The sequence below is a fragment of the Heterocephalus glaber genome, unplaced genomic scaffold (assembly GCF_053883595.1).
Source record: "Heterocephalus glaber isolate CG9 unplaced genomic scaffold, H.glaber_assembly_v1.0 deba00000071, whole genome shotgun sequence".
NCBI lineage: Eukaryota > Metazoa > Chordata > Mammalia > Rodentia > Bathyergidae > Heterocephalus > Heterocephalus glaber.
Genome location: NW_028258137.1, coordinates 35066134 through 35080977, shown reverse-complemented (window position 1 = coordinate 35080977; position 14844 = coordinate 35066134).

The window sequence follows — 14844 nt, the reverse complement described above, 5'->3', positions numbered from 1 at the left end:
ATTTTTTGCATTGTTAGTCTAATGGTGATGAGTTCCCACAGCTTTTGTTTGTCTAGAAATGTTTTTTACTTCTTAGCTCTGAAGAATAGCTTTACTTTTTATAGTATTCTTGCTTTTTTTTCCTTTCAGCAACTTAGTATATCATCCCACTCTCTCCTGATCTAAAAGTTTTCTGCTGAGAAATCTGTTGATAGTCTTATAGTGGTTCCCTTATATATAATGTATCACTTGTGTCTTGCTACTTTCAAAATTTTCTCATTATCTAAAATTTGAGGATTTAATTATAATATCTAGGTGAAGATCTCCTTACATTTAATATAATTAGAGGTCTTTGGGTTTCTTGGATCTGCATGTTTATGTTCTCTGTCTTGATTTGGGGGTAATTTTCTGTATTTCCCTTTGTTTTTTCCAGTAATCCTATGATAGCAGCATTAGTTTGCTTAATGGTGTCCCATACATACTTTCCTACATACTTTCTTCACTTTGAAAAAATTCTTTTTTCTTTCTGTTTCTCTGACTGGTTAATTTAAGTGACATATCTTTGAGCTCATTGATTCTTTTGTTTGACTGAGTCTGTTTTTATAGCCTTCTATAGAATTTTTTTTACTTCAGTCATGTGTTCTTCAGCTCCAGAATTTTTATGGTTGTTTATTACAGTCATCATCTCTTTGTTGATTTCCTATGGTTTTTTTTTCATGTATTATTTTCCTTATATCATTTACATGTTTGTGTTCTCCCATAGCTCATAGCTCACTGAGCTTCCTTATGATAATTATTTTTCACTCATCAGAAAGTTTGTAAGTCTCCATTTCTTTAGAGTTGGTTACTGGTGTGCTATTGTGTTCTTTGGTGATGTAATATTTTCTGATTATTTGTGATCTTTGTAGCCTTGCATTGGTGTTTACACATTTGAAGAAATAGTTACCTCTTCTAGTCTTTATAGATTGGTTATGGCAAGGAAAATTGTACACTGAACAGTTTTCCTGGACATTCTGGACATCCATAGGCATGTTTGCTGCTGGAATCCTCAGCCTGTCTGGCCTACTTCCTGGGTCAGGGCAGGCCTAGAGGCTGGGTCTGTGGGGACTGGTCTGGTGCCAGGGTCCCTTGGAGGGGGCTGGTGCATAGGTCTATGGGAATGGGCCTAGGGCTTGTGCTGTGGGGCTAGGCTGGCACTGGTGTGGGCCTTGGGCCAGAGCCGATATGGGGCCAACCTGTTACTGGGATTGGCCTGGTTCCTAGGTCTACAAGGATGGGCCTGGTCTCAAGTCTACAGGAGCCAGCGTGGTTCTAGGGGCCATTGGGATGGACCCTAGCATTTGGGTCATATAGTTGGGCCTGGAACCTAGGTCTGGAAACTGAGGGCCTGGGTCCTGAGTCCATAAAGTTCAGTCCAGTACTGAAATCTACTAAGGCATTTCTGGTCCCTGGATCCACTGGAGTCTGGGGCCACAGGAGGTGGTTTGGCACTGGAGCTAGCCTTGACCCTGGGCCATAAAGGTGGGCTTGGCATTAGGGTAGGCCTGGAGCCTGGATCCATAGGGTTAGGCCTAGTGTTGAAGAAGGGCTGGAGTATGGTTTAGAGACTGGCCTGGTGCTTGTGTCTGTGGGGCCGGCCTAACACTTGGATTAGTTTAGAAACTAGTGTTGAGGTGTGCCTGGACCCTGAAGTTGTAGGGGCTCACCTGGCATGGGCCAGCCTAGAGCTTGGGCCACAGGTGGGGGCCTGGCACTAGTGGGGAGCCTGGAGCCTGGGTCTACAGGGGCCAACCTGTAGACTAGGCCTGTGTCACCAACCTGGTACAGGGGCAGGCCTGGTGGTATAGCAGGGCTAGAGGCTGGGTGTTTTTCACCTGGAACCTGGGGCCTTGAAAACTGACCTGGGGTTGCAAGGGCTGGGCTGGGACTGTGATTCACTACGGTGGGCCTGGTTTGGGGGTCTTTGGTGAAGTCATGTGCTTGTTTCACTTTCCTTCCCCCTCACAGTGGATATCCCTGTCTGTGCTATGCTACTCAGGTTTGGGGGAGGTATGACATGGGTAATATGAAACTGTCCTTCTCCTCTTCAATGTGTCACTGCAGTCTTTTCTCCTTCTTCTCCTCCTTGTTCTTCTCCTCCTGCCTCTTCCTTCCACCTCCTCCTTATCGTCCTCTTCTCCTTTTTCTCTTTCTTTTTTCCCTTCTTCTTTTCCTCCTTCTCCTCCTTCTCTTTCTTCTTCCTTTTGTTACTTGGGATGGAACCCAGAGGCACTCCATCTTCAGTCTTGTTTTTTTTTTTTAAATTTGGAGACAGAGTCTCACTTAGTCCTCCAGGCTGGCTCAAACTTGCAATCTTCCTGCCTCAGCCTCTCAGAGTGTAGGGATTATAAGCATGTGCCACCACACTAAGCTTTCTTTGTTCTGTGCTCAACCTAAGTGCTATAATCTTTCATCTGGATTCACTAGCTCATGTAAAAGTACTTTGGTGCATGGTTAACTGTTCAAATCAATGTTTCTTGTGTGCTGAAACTGCTTCCATTTTGCTGACATCATTCTCTACTCTCCATTTGGTTTAGAAAAATACAAAAGATATTTCTTTTTTTTCCATTATACAAAAGATATTTCTAAAAATACATCTAAAATCATGTAGTGAAATTCATGCCTGCTTTACATGATTTCACTTCACAAGTACAGTTTAACCAACAATAAAATAATCCTGTCTTTCTTGAGCATGTAGAAACTAGTGATAGAAAGAAGTTAGTGGATGATGAAAACTGGTCTTCCTGCAAAGTGGGGTAATCAAGGGTTGGTTAGAATTACTGCTAGCTCTACCTATCACCGAAGCTGTCAAATGATAGCAACAGTGATGAAAGCATTTGCCAGGTGTTAAGTACATACTGTGTTGGGTACGATGTGCAACTATCCCTAGTTATATCATTTATTTTAAATTTCCCCAAAGAGAATTTACTCTTCTCATTTAGAAATAGGAGAAACTGAGGTAAATGACGTCAGTAAGAACACACAGCCAGGACAAAAGCAGGATTAGAATCTAGATCTGATTTGCTCTATTTACGTGGGGATTATACAGCTGTAAATACATACAGTCTCTGAAATCTCCTCATACAGGAAATGGTGACTTATTGTGAGATACAGGGTGCAATTGAAGGAGGAGGAGATTCTGTCCAAGTACTCTGGGGCCATCTGGTTTTTTCAGTGCAAGGGCTTCATCTTCCTTTTCTTCCAGACTGCTTCTCCTCTGCACTTCCCCGTGGTCCACTTTTGGCCACTCCAGTGTGGCTTACATGACTGAGGCTTACTCCCAGCTCCCAAAGAGGGAGGATCTGATTGGTCCATCTTGGGTCAGGTGTCCATCCGCCACTGGTCCAATTAGCTATTTCAAGGGAGGGCAGGATGAGGGACTCTGCATAAGGCTGAGGCAGGGGAAGGAGGTCCACCCTGAGTGGCAAGTACGTTCTCTGGCATGTGGTTCCCTCTTGTCTGGGACACCTAAGTTTCTGAGAAGTACTTTGTCTTAGATCCACCCAGCTCATGAAGGACCCAGGATGGAACTACATGACTGGACTTTTGAACCAGGTAGACCTGGGGCTAAGTCTTTGCCTCCCTATGTAGCCTCAGAAACATCATTGAGCCCTCAGAGACTTAATTTTGTCCAATGCAGAGTGTAGAAAACATAACTTGCATCACAGGATTGCTGTGTAGAATGGATCATGTCTACTCAGTAGCTCAAATAGAACAGACCTCAGGGCTTACAGGAAGCATCTTCAGGGCATGAGAGGCAGAATTGTACTTTCCTTTTCCAAAAATAACTGCTAACCATTATATTAAGATGAGAACAAATAAGCGTTCATGCTTTTGTCTTATACTTCTTGTCCCTTGAGCCTATCATTAACCTCCAGGTGACCTCAGGTCTGCTCTTTGAATGCCACAGGGCCTCAATTTTCCCATCCATAAAAAAGTCACAGTTATTTCCCTCCCTTTCTCCCATCTCCAGTGGTGGGAGTGAGGTTTTAGTGGAGGGCTCCAGGGTATGAAAACTCGCCTGTGTTCCCAGCTCTCTGGGAGGCTGAAGCAAGAAAGAACAAAGTTCGAGTACAGTCTGGGCAACTTAGTGAGACTGTCTCAAAGTAACAAAATAGAAACAGGGCTGGGGGTATAGTTCAGTGTGAAAGCCCTGTCTCCAACCCCCAGTACTGCCACAAACAAAACCAGGAACTTCCAGGAAAACAACAGTTTACAGCAACAGTTTAAAAAAAAAAAAAAGGCATTCTCGGTGGAAAACTGAAATGCTCAAGGACTAGGCAAGACCTCCAGGAAACTGGCTTTCTCATTGTCTCCATAGAGGTCCAGCTTTGCCAGATATTCTGATTTTAAATAAAATATTGGAAAAGACATACTCTATTTCTGTAAGAGATTGTTAAGTATCTATGTTTTCAACCTTTTAAAATCTCTTAATATTTGAAGTAGTATTTAAAATTTAAAAAATCATCACTGGGCATGGTGGCACACGCCTGCAACCCCAGTGGTCTGGGAGGCTGAAACAGGAGGATCACAAGTTTGAGCCAAGTGTTGAGGACTTAGTGACTTAGTGAGAGCCTGTCTCAAAGATAAAAAAGATGGGCCTGGGGATGTAGGATATTCCATCCCTAGGACAACTGAAAAAAAAATTCATGAGATTAAACACGATAAGCCCTGGTGCTGCCAGTTTGAGACCCCTCTCCGGAGGGAGGCAAGGAGATTAGTGGGCTCAGTTGGAAAGTTTCTCCCCACTCACGCTCTGGTCCAAGCCCTGGACCAGGCTCCAGAGTTCCCACCCCCAGGCTCCCCCATGGACCTCCTCCTGCCCGGTGCCAGGGATGATTTCAGCTGGAAGACAAAGGGGCCTTCATGTTCAAAGGCCGGCAAGACGGTTCATCCTCCATCCTCCACAAACAAACAGGGTGGCTTTGATCTGGGTGGGGGTGGAGGCCGCAGCTCCAATTAGGAGATCAGCCCGTGACTGGACTAAAGAATGTTTGTAATAAAATAAAAGATCTAAGTGGTTGTAATGAAGGGTAATAGAAAAATAGTGTCACTGGGGATTTTCTCTAAGTTGCCCCATTTAAAGTGGATTAACCAACTGGGGGATGAGGGGCCCGGGACCCAAGCCTCACTCCATCCTATGCTGGGGTTGGAGCCCTGGGTGACACTAGGAGCCATCAGGAGATGCGGCCTGACCTCACTTAGTGACTTAGTGAGACCCTGTCTCAAAGACACAATAGGTGGGCCTGGGGATGTAGCTTAGGGTATTCCATTCCTAGGGCTGCAAAAAAAAAAATCATGGGGTCAAAAACGATAAACCCTTTGATAGTGTGACCTCTCCCTCTTTGCAGACACAGCCAGGGCTCCAGAGGGTCCCCTCTCTCAAATGCTGCCTCTATGTCAAGGTGTCACTTTGGCCCCTCTTTTGGGAAGACACCCCTGCTGTTCTTGGCTTTATTCTCCATGCCTGCTGAGGAACGCTTCATCCTTGGAGCCTGCCCCAGAGTCCCGTCCTGCATTACAGCAGGGCTGGGGCTATTGCCTGCTCCAAACTTTTGTTCCTTGAGGGCAAGGACATTTGTGGATTGTGGCAAGCATGGCTCTTCCTCAGCTTTTACATCCACTGCGCTCAGGAAGGTGCGTAGGTATATATGTATATCTTTTGACTTACAGTTGATGGTTTGATAGGTGCATTTACACAGGAAGAGGCACACGGATGTCACCTCTGATAGGCCAGTTCTTTATGTTCATCATCAAGACTGCTGGGAATGGTTGCTCAGATTGTGCACTGCATAACCCAGGAATGCTGTTTACAACCTAGACAATGGTTCTTTCTGTAACTCCATTCTTTGTGATAATGTTGCAAAGTAGCCATTTTGGTTCTCAAATTTGGAAAACAAGGCTTGGGGAGAGTGAATAATATCCCCCAAGCAAGATGCTTGAGCTGAGAGCATGAAGCCTCCAGGGGCCGGAAGCCCTTATGTCACCACCTCAGGATGCAGCACTGAGCAGATATTTAGTACTTGGGTACTGATTTAGCAGACACTGTTGTGGAGCTGTATGTATATCAACCTGTCCAACCCGGTGAGGTGGTTACTGTATTTTACAGATGAAGAAGTTGAGACAGAGTGGACTTGAAGGAACTTGAACTTGCCCAGGGACACTCAGTCAGCTGAATGTGAATGTTGGAGCTTCAGCGAATGGGCTGTCCACACCCGTGGTAGTAACCATGGCCTATCTGGTCATTGGTACCACACCTCATTTCTTGTTACTTGGTCTGATGTGGTTTTTTACCCCTTTAAATTGGTGATTCCATTCACCTGAGAAAGCCATATTCATCCATCCCAAGTGGACCAGGGCCCCTCAGCAGGGGCTTACAGGGGCGATGGGTCCTCCTTGGTCCCCAAGTGACCCTGCACACCTCTTCCAGGAGCCGCCTGCAGCTGGGCATCAGCTCCAGACATGGCAGGAATCCTTCTCTTCTCTTCTCCTCCCTGAGTTTCTGGGGAAACTGCCAGAGGACAGACTGGATTCACCTGTCTTTTATATTTATATATATTTATATATTTATATATTTTTTCACAGTCTTTTACATTTTCTTTCTAGTTAGCTTTAACTCATTTGATATGACTTAACATCCATTGCTTTTAAATTACACTGAGTAGATGGAGTTGGGACATCAGCTCCCTTCCTTTCTGCTAGGTGACTTGAGTGATAATTTCTTTAAGAAGAAACAGAGACTCCCAAGGTTCCTTTTGAATCCTCCACTTGCCTGTAGGAGATAAGGGGCCAAAGGCAGTGTGGCTTTGGAGTTGGGACTCTGATTTAGTTCTAGAAACAGCGATCATGGAGCCCAGGAGGCCAAGCCAGGTCTCATCTGAGCAAGGACAAGCAAATCCAGGAGGCCAACTGGAGGCAAGTTTAGAGACACACATGTGCCTTTTTCTTTGCACTGGTAACAGACTTTTAAACTCCACCCTGATGTTGAGTTAGATTCGTGGAGTCTTACCTCTGCCTGGTAACATGACAACACATTTCTAGTGTAAACCCAGATAGGATCTGATGACAGTCCCTGCCATTCCTGGACTTCTGAGGAGGGATGTTGGTGGATTTCAGCTGGTGTTCATCCCCACTGTCTCCAGAGCCCCTGGACTAGGAGCAGCTACAAGCTACAAGCCACCTCTCTTTTCTTGGTGTGGTGAATCTAAGAGCTCAGACTCCAGATCAGATAGATCCAGGTTAAAATCTTGGTCCCAGCTCCAACAAGCTGTGAGAACATGGGCAACTCTGAGGGCCTCTCTCAGCCTCAGTTCCCTTAGCTAGAAAAGAACACACATGCCTATAATTCCAGAACTCTAGAAGACAGAGGCAGGAGAATCCCACATTCAAACCCAGCCTGGGTAATTAAGTGACTTAGAAATAACCCATCTCAAAATGAAAAAATAAAAAAAGGGTTAGGGTTATAGCTTAGTGTGAAGGCCCTGGGTTCAATCCCTAGCACTGTAACAACAACAATAATGATAATAAGTACAGTGGTCAGCCTTCTCTGTGCAGGGTCAATGTCACAATTCCATGTAATAATGTAGGTTGGTTATCCTGTAAGCACACAATGAGTGTCACCTACTAGCATTGATATTGCCAGTATGGTGGATGAGGCATCTTATGTGGATTTGACTTGACTCTATATGTCAGACCAAAAAAGAAAAGAGAAAATAAAGAGGATATGTGTGTGTGTACATGCCTACTGTGGTCACTATGAAAGTACACCTTTGAATCTCTCTTCGAGAACTACCTTGCCATTCAGCTGCAGTTGTAGCCAATGTGGGCTGCAGCACCTTTGTGACCTGCCTCCACCCACAAGCCCAGGCTGCACCCATCCCAGGAAGGTCCTGGCCAGTGATGAAGAGCAATGCAGGACCAGGCCTGGAAGTGGCATTTTGCCAATGTAGGGCTCCGCTAGGGGGCAGTCTTTGGAGTTGGCTAAGATTATCAGATTTGTATCTTAACCCAAGGCTCCTGACTGGTCCTGATTTCTCCCACTTTCCCTCCAGCATCCCGTCCCAGTGTGGTGCTCTATTCTGACAGTCAACTTAATTGGATTAAGAAACCTGGAAAATTAGTCAAGCCCATTTCTGGATGTATCTGTGGGTAGTTCCAGAGATGATTGGCATGTTTGACCATAAATTGAGGGGAGACTCACTCTGAATGTGGCTGGCACCAACCAATAGGAGGGGGCAGCAGATGGAACAAAAGGAGGTGGACGCCCACCAGTGCCCCCCCCCTTCTTAGCTATCAGGAGGTTAGCTTTCTCTGCTATGCCTTTCTGCCGTGGTATTTCTGCCTTACCTCAGGCCTAGAGGCAATGGACCAGCCAACCATGGACTGAAATCTGAAACTGTGAGCCAGAATTCATTTTCCTCCTTGAAGTTGTTGTTTTTGGGTAATTTATTACAGTGACAGAAAGCTGACTAATACACAGAGGTTTCCCTGCCAAGGAAAGCCTCTCATAGGCGTTAAGCCCAGCTAAGTATTTATGCACCTAACTCCAGCATCTGCTTCCCACTGTGCCCACTGGAACAGAGAATGAGGCAGAGACACAGAGAGAAGGAGGAGAGGTCGGGCAGTGTGGGGTGCAGCTCAGGGGTGGAGCACTTGGCCAGCACACCCAAGGTCCTGCAAAACAACAGAGAATGTGAGAACAGAGAGGAATTCCAGTCCCACAGCCCTCTCCTCCTGAAAGTGGCTTCTGCCAGAGAGTGGCTCCCAGGTTTGTTACATGGCCTGTATATTAGTTAGGATTCTTCAGAGAAACAGAACCAAACAGAAAGTTTATGCATATAAACAAAACAAGGAATCACCTTGTGCAACTATGGTGCTAAGAAGTTCTGAGACCAGTGGTCTGAAATCTAGGGTCCCTGGAGGGTCCACAAGTAATTCTAGCCTGAAGACTGAGAACTAGAAGGTGATGGTATAGGTTCAGTCTGAAAGTAGGCAGGCTCGAGACTCCAGAAAAATTGATAATTTGGTCCAAATTCAAAGATGAAAAAGAGCCATGTCCTGGCTCAAGTGTCCAGCAAGGGGAGCTCCCTCGCCCTCTGCCTTTAAGCTGCTCCATTCAGACCTTTGCTGATTGGTGAGGCCCACCCACCCTGGGGAGGACAGTCTGCTTGACTCAGTCTACCTACTCAAATGTTAGCCTCATCCAGAAAGTCCCTCATTGACACCCAGAATAATATTTGACCAAATGTCTGGGCACCATCAAGCTGATGCTTAGAATTCACCATCATAGCCTCACCCTAGAAGCCGGCTCCTTCCAGTTTTCATGTCACTAGTGCATGGCTGGGAAGCAGTGTGCAGGTGGAGCAGGCGTGTGGAGTGCACTCTGGGGGCCACTGCCAATTTTCTAAGGAGAATCTATGCTCCACTTCCACTGCCCTTCTGAGAGCCCTTAGCACCTCACAAATGGCAGACTCTGCATCCCTGTGTTATTCTCTCTCCCCACTCCATTCCTCAGGCCCATTACCTTCAGATTTGCCCCTCATTTTCACGGTGAGCAGCACAGGCTCCTGCACCTCAGGGCTGAGCCTCTGCCATCTCCTCACACCTGGAGGAAGTTTTCTTATCATCCTAGGCTGCTGGTGGTCTTCAAAATGCTCCCCTTTCATTGTAGACCTATGGCAATTTGGGTCTTCAAAGCCAAATTTGGCACAGATTTTGGAGACAGAGCCTTCTCCTCAATCCTCTTCTCCCTCCTTAAAGCTGGGAAACTGAGTCCTGAGAGGGGAAGGGACTTGCCTGGGGTGGCTGCCCATGTGCTCAGGTTGTGGCCTTGCTGTGTGCTGCAGTGGGCAGTGGGTGTGACGAGGTGGTGGGCACAGGGCTGTGGGCATGCTGGGAGGGGCAAATGTGGGTTGTGGGTGTGTGGCCCTATGTGGCAGTGTGCACATAAGTGCATATGTGAGCCTGTGTGGCCCCTCCAACATGACTCAGGCGGTGCAGGGCCCACCACTATGGCTGAGTAGTTAATGAAACCCATTCTCCATGCTTTCTTTTAGGGGACAGTGATCTACACCAACTTCACCCTCAACCCACTTCCATGCAGACCTCCCTGGGAGTCTCCAGCTGGACTGTTCTGCTCTAGCTCTCCTGGAGGGGAGAGTGGATGTCAAAGTCCTCTCAGCAGTGAATGCACTGTCTAGCGGTGGCTGGGGTCCCAGCTCAGGGGAGCCATATCCAGCTGTGTGCCCTGCTAGTGCTCAGCTTCTTGGGCAAAGTTTCTCTGTGCACAAGAGGGGCGTGTTGGGCTGGAGGCAGTTTCCAAACACCAGCCTTCCATGCCAGCCTTGGCAAAACCAGGGCAATAAGGACAATGCAGTGAGTTGTTCATAAAACTGAATGTCCTTGTTTTAATGGATTTCCCTTTCTTCTGAGATGACGTTCTTTCCCTTTCAGATATTCAAATGCTCTTTATAAAGTCAGATGAGAGAGGTTCTGTGCGTGTGTGTGTGCACACACACACGTGTGTATGCTTATGACAAAGGCAGGCCAATGAAAGGCAGTGCTTATCAAAGTGTGATCTGAGGATGCCTGGCCATGCCCAGGACCCTTTTGGGGCCATGAGGTCAACATTATTTTCATAATAATACTCTGATGTTACTTGTCCTTTTCACTGAGTTGACATTTGCACTGATAGTGCAAGAGCAATGACAGAGACATCTGCTATTGTCACAGCTCATGTCGAGCTGGGATGCTCTTATAGCAACATAAAAAGCAGAAAATGAGACAGCGTCATTTAGGATGTCCTCAAAGCAGGAAAACCTAGTGATTTGTCTATCTCTCAACCTCTGAGGAAAACCATTTTAATGTTTGTTGTGACCAAGTACAAGTATGTGCATTTTTCCTGCATCCTAAAGTCTGACAGTTGTTATAAGGAGAAGAACTTATGCAGCTGCACCGTAAGCTGACCTTGCTGAAAACCATTTTATTTGGGGGGAAAAAGACTAAGAGAAAAATTATGTTATCCAGTCTCAAGTACTGGTAGATATTTTTGCAAAATGAATGAAATGTGCCTGTCACTTCAAGGAGAATAATGGACTCTTTGTCTCCAATGATAAAAATCAAGCTCTCAAGATAATGGAGAGAGATGCCTGGAACAGAGTGATGTTCAATAAATGCATCTCTCCCCTGCCCCTGTTTGATCCCTTCCTTTCCTGACTCAGTAAATGTTAGCTTTTGGCCCTGATAGGCAGTGTCTGAGAACTGGGCATGAGATGGGCAGGAGGCATGGGTTAGGGGCCAGAGTGAGCTGCTGTAAGGACAGTTGTCAAAGCACAGCCATGGGAACAAGGAAGAAGCTTCTTTCTTTCATGTGAATCTCCAAGTTAGGAAGTGGCCTGGGCAGTGATTTGACTCCATAGAGTGGGTCAAGGACTCACGTAGCTTCCGTCTTGTCCTCTGTCCTCCCCAGGGTTGAAGCTGGCTCTTCGTACTATGTTTACATTCCAAACTGCATAAAGATGACAGGAAAATGTGAAGGGCTAATGCATGTTGTATCTGCTCCTGTCCTGCTCACACAGGGCCACTCTTAGCTGCCAGAATGAGGGGATGCAGATTCAAGAAAGATTTAGAAACAATGGATGAATACTTTACCTTATTGGTCATGCAAGGAAATATTGGGGATGGTCAGAAAGTCTTTTCCTGAGAATCTGTCAGGATGGCCACTAGTGTTAGCTGTGGGATTCTATCATGGAACCTCCTCTTCAGGAGGTATTCACTGTATTTCCCAGAGAGAAAGGTGATGGATACCTTAGCCCAGGACACCTGCCATCACCCCAGCAGGCATCAGCTAGTCAGATTAGCCATACTTCTCAGCAAGCACTCACTAATGAGGACACAGGACAGGTGAATATTGCTAGTGGAGAGGGTAGAAAAGGAATTCCTGGATATTCCTAGGAGAAGAGGTTGCAGAAGCCAGAGTAGGATGAGTATAAATGGGTCAGGGAGATGGACAGATACTGGCCTCTGATGACCTTAAAGAGTCAAGTTCTTACAGATGTTATGAGAGACTGAATTACCCCCCTCCCCAGGGCACTGGCCTCCTCCCAGGAGTGTCAGTTGGTCCAGATGGTAAGTCTTGATGGCAATACCGCCTTTATGGTTTCCCTCTATTCTTGTGACCCAGGATGACCTAGTGAAGGACGTCTCACAGCTCTACTCAAGGGGAGTAAATACAAAATCCATTTTCCTGAGTATCATTGAATACTGGCCTTGGAGGGCAGTCATAGCTCTATGTATGATAAATATTTTTCTTTCCTTTCTTCACTAAAGTAATTTTTTCTTTGGCTCCCTCACCAAGCTAGCTTTACTTCTTATTTGGGACTTCTGGTCTCATTGCCATCAGTGTTTTAGGGCTGAGGATGGTTGCTAACTCAATCTTTGGATTCTTTAGTCCCTCCTTCCTGTGCCCAGACAAAGAGGTCAAGTTCACTATTTGAAGACATCTCCCAAGACCGGGCTTGGTGCTGGCTGTGGCAAAACTGGCTCAATTGTGGGGGATGTTAGCACCTGTACCTGATCAGTCCTTCTCTTCCTTCTGCATGTCAGGCTCACGGGATTGGATGCAGGGAAAACTATGGAGGCAGATACTGAGTCCCAGAGCCACCACTTATAAGTCATGTGATCTTTGGCAAGCAGTGCCATAGCCTTGAGACTTACTTTCCTCATCTACCTAGTGGAGCTAATATTTTTCTGAGAGACCCTGAGTTCTGTACATTGGAAAAGTCTAGTTACAAGGATGTTCTACTTCTAGAATATTCTTCTTCCTAGCACAGTGCTCCCCTTTCCACTCATTCCTTTGTTGCACTTGCTCCTTCCCATCCAGTACTGTGGTTGAGGTGGAGCTGCCAATCAACTCCATCTGTCACAAGATCAGGCATCTCTCAAGTTGGACCAATCAAACTCCTGCAGTGATTGGTCTAGGAATGTGCACGTGATCCAAGCTAGACCAATCAGAATTTTTCCCCAGCATTTTCTCACCTGAGCTAGGGAAGAATAGTTCTCTCTTTTATTCTCAACATATAACTGCTAAGTTATAAGTCTGAAACTGTCCATACTCTGTGCTCCCAGCACCTGGGTCATGTAAGCCCTTGATTCCTTTTTGTTTGGGTTAGTTTTTGTTCCTTTTGGTCATTGGATCTTATGACTAAAAAGTGCTGAAGAAAGCATTACTTTTTGATGCTTAACAATAATTGTACTTTTACTACATGTCTGCTATTGGCCAGGCACTTGTATACATTAGCTCATAATTTATCTGTATCTGTATTATTTGTGTGTATATGATGGCCTCCCCCGGGCACCTGATCTCTTCCTGGATGGTGCCTGCACTAAATACCTGGCCGCCTCATGACACCCTTTGATGGGTCACCTGAGACTTAGCATGTGGGATTCATTTCGAGGTGAATGGGGTGCTCAGTGCAGACATATGGGTACAAACATGGTGTTGTTCCTAAGACTGAGGGTGACCACGTAAAAGTGGGAAATGTCCCTGTGCATCCTGCAAAACTCAGCCTCAGCCCTTTTTTCCTGGTTTGGTTTTCTGTTGATATAACAAGGTACCCGAGGCCAGGTACTTCATAAAGAAAAGAGATTTATTCAGCTCACAGTTTTTTGGCAGCTGAAAGTACTAGATTGGATGGGCCATTTGAAGTATGGAGGGGCCTCCTTGGCTGTGTCACAAGATGGCAGATGGCATCACGGTGGGAGAGAGTAGTCATGTGGCAAGACAAGAAGCAAGGGGGTGCTCAGGGGCTAGGTTTACTTTTTTTTTTTTTTTTTTTTTGGTACCGGGGATCGAACTTGGGTCCTTGCACCAGGCTTACTTTTTATAACAACTCACTCTCATGGGAACTAGGGTCCTGCAGGTACACATGCTTTGCATGTGTCCCTTCCTTGAGAAGCCTCATGACCTCATTACCTGGCACTAGGCCCCGCCTCTTGAAGGTTTCACCACCTCTCAATATTGCCACAGTGGAGAGCAACCTCCAGACACATGAACCTTTGGGGGAACAAACCATATCTGAAATATTGCTGGCTCCAGAATCTTGCAGGGGGCCACAAGGGGAGGAGGAGGATGAAGAAATTTCTGCCTCTCCTAAGCCACTTAGAGTGGCAATGAGGCCTTCCCGGGGCTGGACCTGGCCAGGGGAGGAAAAAGTAGTTTCTATACTGGAACAGAGAGAAGACCCAGCTCAGGGGGCAGTGAGGGACTGCCTAGTGGGGCGAGTTCAGGGACCCTGAGAGTTTGAGAAGGGGGGAAGAGCTTTTACTGTCACTTCTTTGGCTTCCCATATGCCAGCACATCTGGGAATTTTTAAAAAACAGAAAACCCAGCACTTTTGTTTAGTTCAAAAATGTTGAAAGATGAATTATTTTCATTGGAAGCTAAAGACATCAAGAACTTTACCTGAGCATCAAATGTTGAATGGAATGCAGGGAGCATTGCTTTCAAAAGAGATGATGGATCTTCCTGTCCAAAAATCTCTCAAGTCCTCTCATTGCTGTTCAGTTCCTACCTCTCAGGCGTTAACAAGGCCAAGGGCTTTTGGAAAGTTTGCCTGTCCTCGACATGTCCCTAGAGACATTTGGGCCCTGAGGGGCTCCGGGGGACCTAGACAGCATCCTCTGACAAAGAAGAAGATATAAGGTTTAGGGAGGAACAGGGAGTGCAGCAAGGAGAGCTTTCCAGGCCAGTTCTCAGCTTGTCCCTCCCTTTGCCATCTTTCTGAGGCCTGCTAACCCAGGATAATATGTGTGACCAGGCTACCGCTC